The following is a 12,290-nucleotide window of genomic DNA, read 5'->3' as shown; positions in this document are numbered from 1 at the left end:
GGATGCTAGCTTTCTCACATGTGTGTCACACCCTTTCCAGTCCCCTTAAACACTGAGAAGGAAACAGAACCTCTTCAGTTCCAGGCCTCGGCAGGTGCACTCCCCAGTGCAGCAGCATACAGGAAAACTGTACAGGAAGGGAGTCCAACTTCTTCTGGGCCTGAGGCAACACCCACATAGAGACCATTACATTGCTGGCCTTCAGCCAAGGATCCAGTCACCAAGAGCTTGTGGCTTCCCCTTGGGCTCTTAGTATGGGCTATCCCCATTCTCTGCAGCACTTATCCAACAGGATTAAGGATTAAAGCTATACCTTGGCTTTTTCTGCTCAAGGCTGACAGAGTCTCAGATTTTCCTGGCTTCAAATTATGATCCTCAGATCTCAGCCTCCTGAGGATTACAGATATAGAGCCACCAACTCTGAGCTTGTAGTCTCCTTACAACCACCACCAACAGCACCCACAGGATTCCCACTTCACACAGTTCTCAGGATTCTGCAGGAGAAAGGACAATCTGCAGTATGTTTCCTCAGGCCAGGGCCAGAGGAAAGAGATCCCAGCATCTGTTTCCTTATCTAACAGAGACAAGATCCAGCCTCAGAAGCTGAACTCTGATCCCCTCCCCCAGCCCCTCCATCCACCAATCACTCACGGCTTCCGCTACACTGCTCAGTGGCTCAGGCACAGATGCCTCCCGAGCATCCACCCACCCCACGCCCTGAGGATTGAGCATAAAGCAGGACAGCCTGACATAAGCCAGGCAGCCTGCCCTGCATAGACAGAAGGCAGAAAGCAGCCTGGGAAGACAGGACTATAGCTCTCTGCCATAGTAAAGGCTGTAGAGCAGGACTTGGTCACTGATGACCTTGATAAGGGTCAGCAAGCCATACCCTGGTCCTCGTCCACAGTCTGCCAGTCTATCTAACCAACCCTTCCCTGGCTGACCTTGGAACAAATTACGCAAGCTCCACCCCAGTTTAAGAATGTAAATCTAGCAATACTGGAAGCTCAAGGGGAAGGGATTGTGTATCACCCCAGTACAGTCTGCACAACACATTTATATAACCTCCATCCTGGCTGGGGGCGGAGGGTGATTGTGTCACATCTTCCCTAACTCATCAGCTACAAGGCAGTGACAGCTGCTCTGCTCATTGTGCCCCCACCCCACTACACCTACCCCACCACCACACCCCTGAACTCAAAGCCCCTCAAGAGCCTGTCATGAGTAACTCTATTCAAAATGTGAAGAAAGCTATGTGTGTAGAAGCCTGTTAACTCACGCCTGTAATTCCAGCTACTCAGAAGGCTGAGACCTAAGGTTCCAAGCCAGCCAGCGTAGAAAAGTCTGAGACTTGCAGAAGTGGAGGTATGGCACAAATGGAAAAGTACCAACCTTCTAAGGGAGAGTGTCCTGACCCTGAGTTCAAGCCCCAGTACACACACACATGCACACACGCACGCGCACACACACACACTCTATGTATATAAAGATACTAAGGGGCCAGGGGCTGGTAGCTCACGCCTGTAATCCTCGCTACTCAGGAGGCTGAGGTCTGAGGACTGCAATTCAAAGCCAGCCTGGGCAGGAAAGTCTGTGAGACTCTAATCTCTAATAAAGCACTAGAAAACCAGAAGTGGCGCTGTGGCTCAAGTGGTAGAGTGCTCACCTTGAGCTGAAGAGCTGAAGTACAGAGCCCAGACCTGGAGTTCAAGCCCCACAACCAACCAAAAAAAAAGAAAAAAGATACTAAGGCCTGGTACATGATAGGTATCCAATATAAATAAATATTGAGTGAATGAATGTTCAAATGAGCAGCATAGTATTATTGTAAGTCAAGTTTGGTGGTACTCACCTTTAGTTCCAGCTACTCAGGAAGCTGAAACTGGAAGGTCTCTTGACCTCATAGAGTTCAATCCATATAGCCACATACTGTCTATATAGCTATCTGTCTGTCTATCTATGGGGAGGGGGAGAGAGAGGAGAAAGGAAGCAGGAAGGAGGGATAGCTAGGGAGGAAAGAATAAGTAAAAACTTATTGGGAAAAGAAACTTTTAGTATGTGACAGTAGAGGCAAAGAAATTGACAATATAACCAGGAAGTAGGAATTCACTGTACAAAGCAACAGCAATGCTGAGTGGGGACAAGGACAGATTCAGAACTAGCACTCCGCCACCCCCTGCCCACCACCACCTTGAGGAGGCCGAGCACTGACATAAAGAGTAATGCCACATCTGTATCTGGGAAGCTCCATCAACAGATTGGCAAAAAAAAAAAAAAAAAAACGTAAAGGAGGTATAACTGGGCCAGGTGCCAGTGGCTCAACCCTGCAATCTCAGCTACTCCCAGAAATTAAGATCCAGCAAAAGACCAGAAATAGAGCTGTGGCTCAATTGGTAAAGCTCTAGCCTTGAGAAAAAAAAAAAAAAAAAGCTCAGGAACAGCAGCCAGGCCTTGAGTTCAAGTTCAGGCCCAGGACTACCGCGAGCGCGCGCACACACACACACACACACACACACACACACACACACACACACACACACACAAAAGGCTGTGGAAAACTCACCGCTCTGTAGAGCAAGTGTGGGTAAGACACACACACTGCTCTGGAAGGCAACTGCTAGAGAACTAACCTTCATTCATTCATTCACCCTAGTGGCAGTTTCACTCCTAGGAACCTACCCCATACCAAGACCCAAGGAACCCGAAGACACATAGATAGGACTTCATCCCCAGGGTTACCTGCAACACAAAATCCAAAACTGACCTAACTGCTCATTAGCGGGGAAAGGAATGAACAAAACTTAAGGTACTGGGGCTAGGAATGTGGCTTAGCAGTAGAGTGCTTGCCTAGCATGCATGAAGCCCTGGGTTCAATTCCTCAATACCACATACACAGGAAAGGCCAGAAGTGGTGCTGTGGCTCAAGTGGTAGAATGCTAGCCTTGAGCAAAAGCAGCTCAGGAAGGTGCCCAGTCCCCCGAGTTCAAGTTCCATGGGGAGGGAGAGGAGAGGAAGGAGGTAAATTTCATGTGGTAGCACAGAAAGCTACCTATAATACAGTTGACTGAAAATCAAGTCACATGCCAGACCCTAGCAACTCATGGTTGTAATCATGACTACTCAGAGAGGATGCGATCTGCCAGACCAGGCAGGAAAGTCCACTCTTATCTCCAGGTAACCAGCAAAAAGCCAGAAGTGGAGTTGGCTCAAGTGGTAGAGTGCTTGCCTTGAGTGATAAAGAGGCAGGGCTCAGGCCCTGAGTTCAATCCTGAGTACTAGCGCACGCGAACACACACACACACACACAAAGCAAGTCACAGAAAATTTCTAATCCCATGTGATTCAAAGAAGACCTTTTTACACACACTATCTCCTTATAAATGTGTGACCAAGTGGGGAAGAGCATGGAAAGATCTCAGCCCTCTGTAAACTTGGCCTTGGAGTTACTTCTGCAGAGGCAAGATAATTGAGGGGTTCAAACAAGAATCTAGTTTTTGTTCTCACTGATTGTTTACATTGTGTACACTGATACTTTTTCTAAGAACAGGAAATGTTAAGACCACATTGCAACAGTTGTTGCAAAGTGGGACTGCCAGCAGGAAAAGCTACAAGGTAGCTTTCCAGAAACAGATTCAAACAGATCTGGGAAGTGGTAGGATTATCACCCAAAACCTATGAGGGTGCATTTCACTCTCAGGCTTAGTCACCCTGTCCAGAAGCTAGGAATACGGGAGAGTTCCCCACTTCAGTGAGCCTGATTCCTCCTCTCCCTCCTCCTCCTCTTTTTCTCCTCCTTCCCCACCTCCCAGCCCTTAGCAAAGCAGGCTCTCTTCCTGTCCATAGCATCCTGGTGTGGCTCCTTTTCTCTGCAGAGGCTCTCTTGGAAGGATCCAGAAAGGGAAGCCTTGGTACCCTCTAAGAACCAATAACCACTGTAACAACATGGCACAGACAAGACCCAAAGAGGGTGAGACACTGCCTCCAAAGGCAAATGGGGAGCTACAAGCACCCACCTGCCAGGGCATTTCCAGCCTATCTAGGTGACCACAAGACAGTGACACAGCGGAGCGCTGTGGCTCACACCTGTACCCCAGATATTCAGGAGGCTGAGATCTGAAGAGCTCAGTTTGAACCAGCCCTGACTGAAAAGTCTGTGAATCTCTTATCTAGAATTATCCAGAAAAAAACCAAAAACAAATACCTACAACAACAACAACAAAAGACAGAAAAGGATCTGTGGCTCAACTGACAGACCCAGCTTTGAGTTAAAAAGGAAACGGCATCAGTGGCTCACACATGTAATCCTAGCTACTCAGGAGGCTGAAATCTGAGGATCACAGTTCAAAGCCAGCCCCAGCAGGAACATCTGTTAAGACTCTTACCTCCAATTAGCCACCAGAGAACCAGAAGGGGCACTGTGGCCCAGGTGGAAGAGCACTAGCCTTGAGCTGAAGAGCTGAGGGACAGTGTTCAGGCCCAGAGTTCAAGCCCCACAACTGACAAAAAAAAAAAAAAAAAAAGGAATTGGCCGGGTGCTGGTGGCTCACGCCTGTAATCCTAGCTACTCAGGAGGCTGAGATCTGAGGATCGCGGTTCAAAGCCAGCCCGGGCAGGAAAGACCGTGAGACTCCTATCTCCAATAAACCACCAGAAAACCGGAAGTGGCGCTGTAGCTCAAGTGGTAGAGCGCTCGCCTTGAGCTGAAGAGCTGAGGGACAGTGCCCAGGCCCAGAGTTCAAGCCCCATGACCAACAAAAAAAAAAAAAAAAGTAGAGATCTTAGGATCGTGGTTCAAACCCAGCCCCAGCAGGAAAATCCATGAGACTTATCTCCAATTAATACCAGAAACCCAGAAGTGGTGCTGTGGCTCAAAGTGGTAAAGCACTAGCCTTGAGCACAAAAGCTCAGAGCACCCAGGCCCTGAGTTTAAGCCCATGATTGACCAAAACAAAACAAAATCTCTCCCTGGCTGTGACCTTGGGCACACCACTTATACTGATAAGGTCTCACTTTGTTCATCTATTAAAATGAGACTAGGGGCTGGGAATGTGGCTCAGTAGTAGAGTGCTTGCCTTGCATGCTTGAGGCCCTGGGCTTGATTCCTCAGCACCACATAAGCAGAAAAAGCCTGAAGTGGAGCTATGGCTCAAGTGGTAGAGGAAGAGCTGAGGGACAGCACCCAGGCCCAGAGTTCAGGCCCATGACTGAGAAGAAAAAAAATAAATAAATAAATAAATAATAGAACGGAACTAAAGGAATTGTTGCAGAAAAGCCATGAAATGAGTGTAACATCAGACCATTCTAGGGCAGAGAGACATGATTCAATGAATAGTTGCAGTGGCCATCATCTATTCTATTGGACATGCTTAGTGGCTCCAGATACACATTTCTCCTTTCCTCCATTTGAGTAGCAGTGTGAATGGTAAAGGATTGCTATCAGTGGGCTTATGGGATACATTTAACCACAGATGGGAATTCAGAAAAGAGATGGAAGGAAGGCTCGCTCCCTGCTGGGTCCCTACTCAAATTCTACCCTGCTCCAGCTCCCTCCAACCTCCAGCCTTCTCCAAGTTTCCCTAACCACCCCCTCCTTAAGAACCAGATCACAGCTGGCTCCGGTGGCTCATGCTATCTACTCAGGAGGCTAAGATCTGAGAATGACAGTTCAAAGCCAGCTTGGGAAGGAAAGTCCAGGAAACTCTTATCACCAGAAAACCAGAAGTGGCGCTGTGGCTCAAGTGGTAGAGCACTCGCCTTGAGCTGAAGAGCTGAGGGACAACGCCCAGGCCCAGAGTTCAGGCCCCCTGACCAAACAACAACAACTTAGCAGCCCAAACCTTATGCCATCATACTTTGCCATCCCAGGATTCCTCTCAGGAAGACAGAACTGTGGGAAGGTCTTTGGCCCTACTGTTTTATCAACTCTATTCCAGATGGTTTGGCCTATGAAAAAAAAAAGTGTGCCAGCCTACAGAAGGGGCATCAGACCAGCCAGTGTTAGATTAGAGCAAAAGCAACTCTACCCCTAAGAGACCAGGAAAGAAAAAAACAGCTTTGAAAGCCAGAACACACTCACAAGCTTCCCTCCCTGGAACACACACACACACACACACACACACACACACACACACACACAAGCACTTTCTCCCAAGGCAAAGGTAGAACCCAGGGCACAGTCCCTGATTTCTGATGCTGGCTCTGGGCTGGTGGCTGGGTTTGGTGGCAGCTGCCCTGCCCTCCCCCTTCTCGGACATCGCACAGCTCTGCTTTCCAGGCGTCGCTTCTATTTTAAAACACCCTGGAAGCTGGGCCATCACCAGCAGCACGGCCTTCCATGAGACTCAGAAGAATGTTTTGGACTCTGGGCAGTCTGCCTATCCACCCATGGGGCTAAAGGGAGAATGCTTGGACTGTCAGTTAATACACCAGGCTTTAGGGTCCAGGCGTAAAAGGACTCTCCTGCCTGACCTCAGGTTCCCTGGAGTCCCCCTGCCTAGCTTGGCCCCCCTTGGGGTTAACACCAACAGCAATCCAGGAATCAGGAGAACCTGAGTCCCAATCCTATCATACCACTCCAGTCATAACCTCTCTGCACCTCCTTTTCCTTCAGCTCTAACACAAGAAAGAGGCCTTGGCTCAGAGTCCTAGAGGATAATATCAATTCCTCAATAGCAAGCACACAGCCATGCATGCTGATACACAGCAGGCCCATACACCCAGCTAGGTTTTCATCTTATAGATGTACAATCTATCATCTGTGTTCTTTTGTGTTGTGAGCCTAGAGATCCAACTCAACACTCCGTCCATGTTCAGCCGGCACCCTACCACTGAGTTACTCCCGCCCCCAGCCTGCCTTCTGCATATTTCTTATGAGAATAATGGCTGCAAAGCACAGTACCCAAAAGTCACCCTGAACCACAGGGTCCAGAGTCCATCCGGTCCATAAAGAAAGCACTGTTTGGCTGACTGCTGTCCAGTCAGGTGGTAGAAGGCCTCCCACCTCAGCACGACAGTCCTCACCACCTACAGGGCAAATCCACTGAGCACTGTCCACTGCCAGCTAGCCAACGCCAGGCACCCTGAAGAGCAATTTCTCCTTTCCAAAGGCATTCACAGGTATTAGCTCCTGAAAACAGAGCGAGTGACTGCAGTATGAGAACACCAGTAACGGATAGTCAGGGAGGACCCAGCCCTACTACCACCCATCCACCTATCCAACACCTCACTTCTGTGCCCAAGCACAGAACTTACATTGCAGAGATACAGAACCTACATCGAGACACCAGGAAGGCCTTTGATGACTGTGACAATGGTGACTATGTAGCATAGTCAGAGACATGACAGAGAAACTGAGGACGGAAAAGTGACTTAACTTGTACTAGATCCTTGGGCTCAGGCCATAAGTGTTGTAAGCCCAGGATGCTCTCTAGGGCTCTTTCCTGCCAGTTGTTGGGCAGGTAGGTGGCTCACATGTAGAATCCTAGCTACTCAAGAGGCTGAGATCTGAGGATCATGGTTCAAAAACAGCCTAGCCAGGAAAGTCCATGAGACTCTTATCTCCAATAAACCACCCAAAAAAGCCATAAATAGAGCTCTGGCTCAAGTGGTAGAACACCAGGCATGAGTGAAAAGAGAGAGCACCCAGGACTTGAGTTCAAACTTCTCACACACACACACACACACACACACACACACACACACACACACACACTAAAATCCTTATGAGCAAGGAGGAATGTGCCCAGGCCCAACTGATGACCCCACTGGTCCCCTTTTCTTGGCGGCCACCACAGGAATCTGGGAAGAGCCCAAGGCCATGGACTGTAGACACACGGGGCCTACTTATGGGGCCCTACCCTCTGGGCCACCTTTTGGGCTTGGGTGACTCTTGCCCACCCATGTATCTCACACCAAGGAAAACTTCAAGGCTAGAAAGCAGCCTGAGGTGCCTCAGGAGCATCTTACTGGTAAAGATGGGGTGAGCCGGTTATCACCCCCAGCTTGGAATTTAGTACCAACTCACTGTCTGGACCCATTCAGCCTCTGCTATCCATGCCTCAATTAAACCCATTCCAGACTAGAAATAACACTAAGAAATCAGAAGCGAGTACCTCCTCTTTGGGACCAGGCATCTTATTCACAAGCCCAAGGACTCAGATAGGTACCCATCTACCTTCAAGCCCAGAATCACCAGTTGGACAACTTTTCCATGAGACTTAGAAAGTCATTGAATGAAGATACATACTATGTTTTGTTTTGTCAGTCATGGGGCTTGAACCCTGGGCCTAGGCACTGTCTCTTAGCTCTTCAGCTCAAGGCTAGCACTCTACCACCTGAGCCACCGCACCACTTCCGGTTTTCTGGTGTTTTATTTGAGGTAAGAGTTTCATGGACTTTACTGCCTGGGCTGGCTTTGAACCTCGATCCTCAGATCTCAGCCTCCTGAGTAGCTAGGATTACAGGAGTGAGCCACCAGTGCCCGGCTAAGATACTATGTTTAAAGCAGTTATTTCAAGAGAGAAACAAGCTTTTGTGTCTCACTGCTCTAAAACTATACCTACCATTATAGTTCTTTAAATACTTGTGACTCTCTGCTAGGCGAAGCTTGCCCTCCCTTCCTCCCTTCCTCCCTTCCTTCCTTCCTTCCTTTCTTTTTCTTTCTTTTTTGTGCTAGTCCTGGGGATTGAACTCAGGGCCTGCATTGATGTCCCTGAGCTTTTTTGCTCAAGGCTGATACTCTACCATACTTGAACCACATTTTGAACCACAACATTTTGCTGGTTAATTTAAAGATAAACGTCTCACAGACTTTCCCTGATTTGGCTTTGAACTGTGATCCTCAGATTCCAGCCTCCTGGGTAGCTAGGATGACAGGCATAAGCCACCAGTACCCAAGCCAAAGCTATTTTCTGAAACAGAAATGTCCAGGATCAAAGAACAAAAGTCTGGATCTTCAGCCCCTGCCTCTCAGTACTGCATATTCAGTAATTCCATGACTAATGTGATACTATGTATCACTCACTGGAATAGTCAGATTAGCCTTCTGTCAACAAAAAGGGTGGCAAAGAATGCATTTATGCCCACAGCCCCAGGACTTTCTGAAGCACCTACTTTGTGACAAGCAGCTCCACCCTAGACCCTGAAGACAAGGCCTCCAGGGCCTGGGTCTGAACCTCCAGGAGTTCAACCAGAAAGATGGAAAAGGCAGTTCTGGGTAATCTGCCTTAGCCTGGTCATCAACCTCAGTTTAGGAAAAGGGGGGGGGGGGGGTTCTGCTACTCAAGAAGGATGAGGGCTTCAGGTGGAAGCCCAATCTTCTCAGCTCTGCTCCTCCATTCAAAGTCTGCACTGGCAAATTTCGTGCCCCAACCTCAGCTGACCAATTCGTAAACTGACCAGAATTATCTTGAAAGATACCTATATATCTGAATGCTTATTTAGTAATGTGAGCCAGGGCCCACAAAATAGGACCTACTTTGGGGGGGGGGGGGGTACTCCCCATCCTCCCCAGATGCACCAAGGTAAGTTCCCGGTTTCCATGGAAGCAGTGAGTTTGACAGGCACTGTTCTGAAGGCTTCGTGTGTTAACCGGCTCACTTTGATTGTGCCCCCCTCCCCCCAAAAAAACTATCCAAAGAGAAGTATAACTGCTCCCATTTTATAGACAGAGGAAACCTGGTGGCCTAACTAGCTGTGTGACCTTGGGGACATCACCAAGGGTGCGGGTCCCAGTCAGGCTCCGAACCAGTCACATTGGAAGAATGAATGAGCCAGAATCCTTCCTGAAGGCCGAGAGAGGGCCACCTCGCTGACGGTGGGGGGGGGGGAGGAGAGGAGGGTCCTGCTTTTCAGAAGTTCAACCTCCTACCCAAGCCCGAGGTTCCCCCCCCTCCCCCCCACCCCACCCCACCCCTAGCTCCAGAGGCCTAAAAGTGGAGTCTCAGCAGCCCGGTCCGCCCGGGGAAGGCGCTGGCACGCGCTGGAGGTGCTGCGTGCCAGCTTCTTCTTCCCCGCGTGGGCCGACCAAGGCGTGCAAGAGCCGGGGGGGGGGGGGGTTCCGGGGCGGGGGTGGGGGAGGTGGGGGGGGAGTACGACTGGCTGTCAGGGAAGCGCATCCCGCAGGAGCGAGCTTGGCCAACACAACCTCGCGAGTCCAGCCTGGCGAGCGCGGCGGGCAGCCGGCCGCAGGGTCCCTACCCAAGCCTTGAGGACAGGTTCGAAGACCAGAGGGCGCCGCCGGGGAAGGTCACCTAGGCGCGCTGGGCCTCCACGCGGTGGCCCATGCCCTTCCGCCCGCAGGTCCACACACCACTTCTCGTTCTCCCCCTCACCCCCAGCGCCTCGCAGCAGCTCCGGGACCTTCGTCCTCGCGATCACCAACCTAGTTAGACCCCCCCAGATCACTCAGCGGCCCGTCCTCCGGGCCTGCGGTGCTCGCGCGGGTGACCCATCCAAGGCCTGGTCGAGCCCGGGCTCCTAAGGCCCTCCAACCCTCGCCCGGTCCTCCCGGCGATCCCCTTTCCCCCTCCCAAGAGCCCGGGTTAGGGCAGGCCACAACCAAGCCCTTTCCAGTGCGCCTACCTCGGAGGCGGTGGAGGCCGGGAGCGCAGCGGCAGCTACGGCGGGGGCTGCGGCGAGGAGGAACGGAGGGCGCGGACCGAGGGCGGGGCGGAGCGCACGGCGGCGGCGCGGACCTGCCCTCCCTCTCCCGCGCGCGCTCGCTCTCCCGGCGTGCTGGGGCTCGGCGAGCTCCGCCCTCGGCTCCGCCCCACACAGCGGCCGGGCCCCCGGGTCCCTCCCTCCCGGTCCCTTCAGCTCCCGCGAGCCCCGGGTCTTAACCTTCGGGGCCGCTCCGCGCCCGCCGCCGATGCGCGCCGGGTCCGGCGGGCGGGGTGTGCGCGTAAAGGGGCTGCGTGCGCCCGGGCACGGGGTGGCCGGAGGCGGGGACTGGCGTGCGCGCGGGTGTCTGCGTGCGTGCTCGGGGACACGCGGGGCCCTGCTGGATACTCCAGCCTGGAGGGGAGCCGTGGACCAAGGAGAGGAGGAGGAGGAGCAGGGAGGGGGGTCTTCCGGGTTGGAAAGGGCGGTGGGCTGGAGGGCCGGGACACCTCCACGCTTTAAAAAAATGGGGGGGGGCATGAGATTCCCCACATTGTACACTGCAAGACTTCCCCGGAATTAATGTGGCTCGATCAGGACAGGGCTGGATGGACAAGGTGTGTCCCTTGGCTCTCACAGGAATGGTTCCATCCATCGGGATTCTCGGGGTTCCAGCTTGGGGGGAGCAGGGGGAGATGGTTAGGACAGTATGGAGATCGTATTCCTCTCTAGCAAAACTCCTAGAGACAGACAGAGAGACAGACAGAGAGAGAGAGAGAGGCTCTCTCACTGTTCAAGGTCACCGCGGGGTCAGCAAATCAACCAGGAGCATCTCCGAGGACCCGCGCCCGGCCAGAGCCGGCCATTCGTGCTGGACTCGGGTTAGTACGCGGCACGTAGACCCGCAACTTTCTCCTCTGCTAGGCCTCTCGGATTCTCCAGTTCACCAATTGAGGTCAAGCATCTGTGCCAGCCCCAACCGCATCAGAGGTTTGAGAATTAATCCATTCCTGGATGGATGAAGACTACCCCCAACCCCATCACCTGCTGACCCAACGTTACGTTCTTCTCCGCTTCAGGCGTTTAAGGACCCGCGAAGGAGGTGCCAAGGTATAGACGCACAACAGCTGTGATTGGTAGAGACAATCGAGGCAGGCTGCTGGATGGAAACGGCAGATTTAAATGGAAAAGAGGTCAACCCGGGTTAGAAAGGGTGTTCCAGTGAGCTGAATGCAGAGAAAGAAGGAAAATGATAAGGGGAGAGAATGCAAATATGAGGTCCTACATCCTGTGTTTGGGGAGGTGCTCAGATTTGCCAAAGCCCCTTCAAGATTGGTGGGGAGTGTGGGGGAGAATGGGCCGTAGATCAGTGCTAAGAGCACTTGCTTAGCATGCAGCAGGCCCTGGGTTTGATTCTCAGCACCAACTACTTAATCCTAAGGAACCTGAAATAGCTGCTCCAGGTCCCTGGCCTGCTCCATTTACTTAGAGACTCCCAGATTTCCAACTGTACACTAAGGCCCAACACACCCCCAGAAAGGAGGGGGCAGGGGAAGCTGCTGAGTCAACTTGAGCTTTCAGTGAGGAGCAGTTTGGGAGGTCAATAGCTTCAGGGCAGGGCAGTTAAAATAAAAACGGGCCCAGGAATCTGTGTCCTAGTTGTAAGGCTAGGAACAGAACGTCCAAAGTCC

At 51.8% G+C, this 12,290-nt stretch overlaps 1 protein-coding gene across 1 annotated transcript in view; it reads right to left on the bottom strand.

The window, feature by feature from the left end:
- Positions 1–10,690, bottom strand: part of Vdac1 (voltage dependent anion channel 1) — a 33,189-nt gene extending 22,499 nt beyond the window's left edge. Inside the window, exon 1 of the mRNA XM_042688783.1 lies at positions 10,582–10,690. The gene's annotated coding sequence lies outside the window, so the exon portion shown is untranslated. The remainder of the gene's footprint in view (positions 1–10,581) is intronic.
- Positions 10,691–12,290: the final 1,600 nt, after the last annotated feature.

Source organism: Dipodomys spectabilis, unplaced genomic scaffold (genome assembly GCF_019054845.1).
Source record: "Dipodomys spectabilis isolate Male_0828 unplaced genomic scaffold, ASM1905484v1 ptg000119l, whole genome shotgun sequence".
NCBI lineage: Eukaryota > Metazoa > Chordata > Mammalia > Rodentia > Heteromyidae > Dipodomys > Dipodomys spectabilis.
This window is presented reverse-complemented; position numbering and strand designations above follow the sequence as displayed.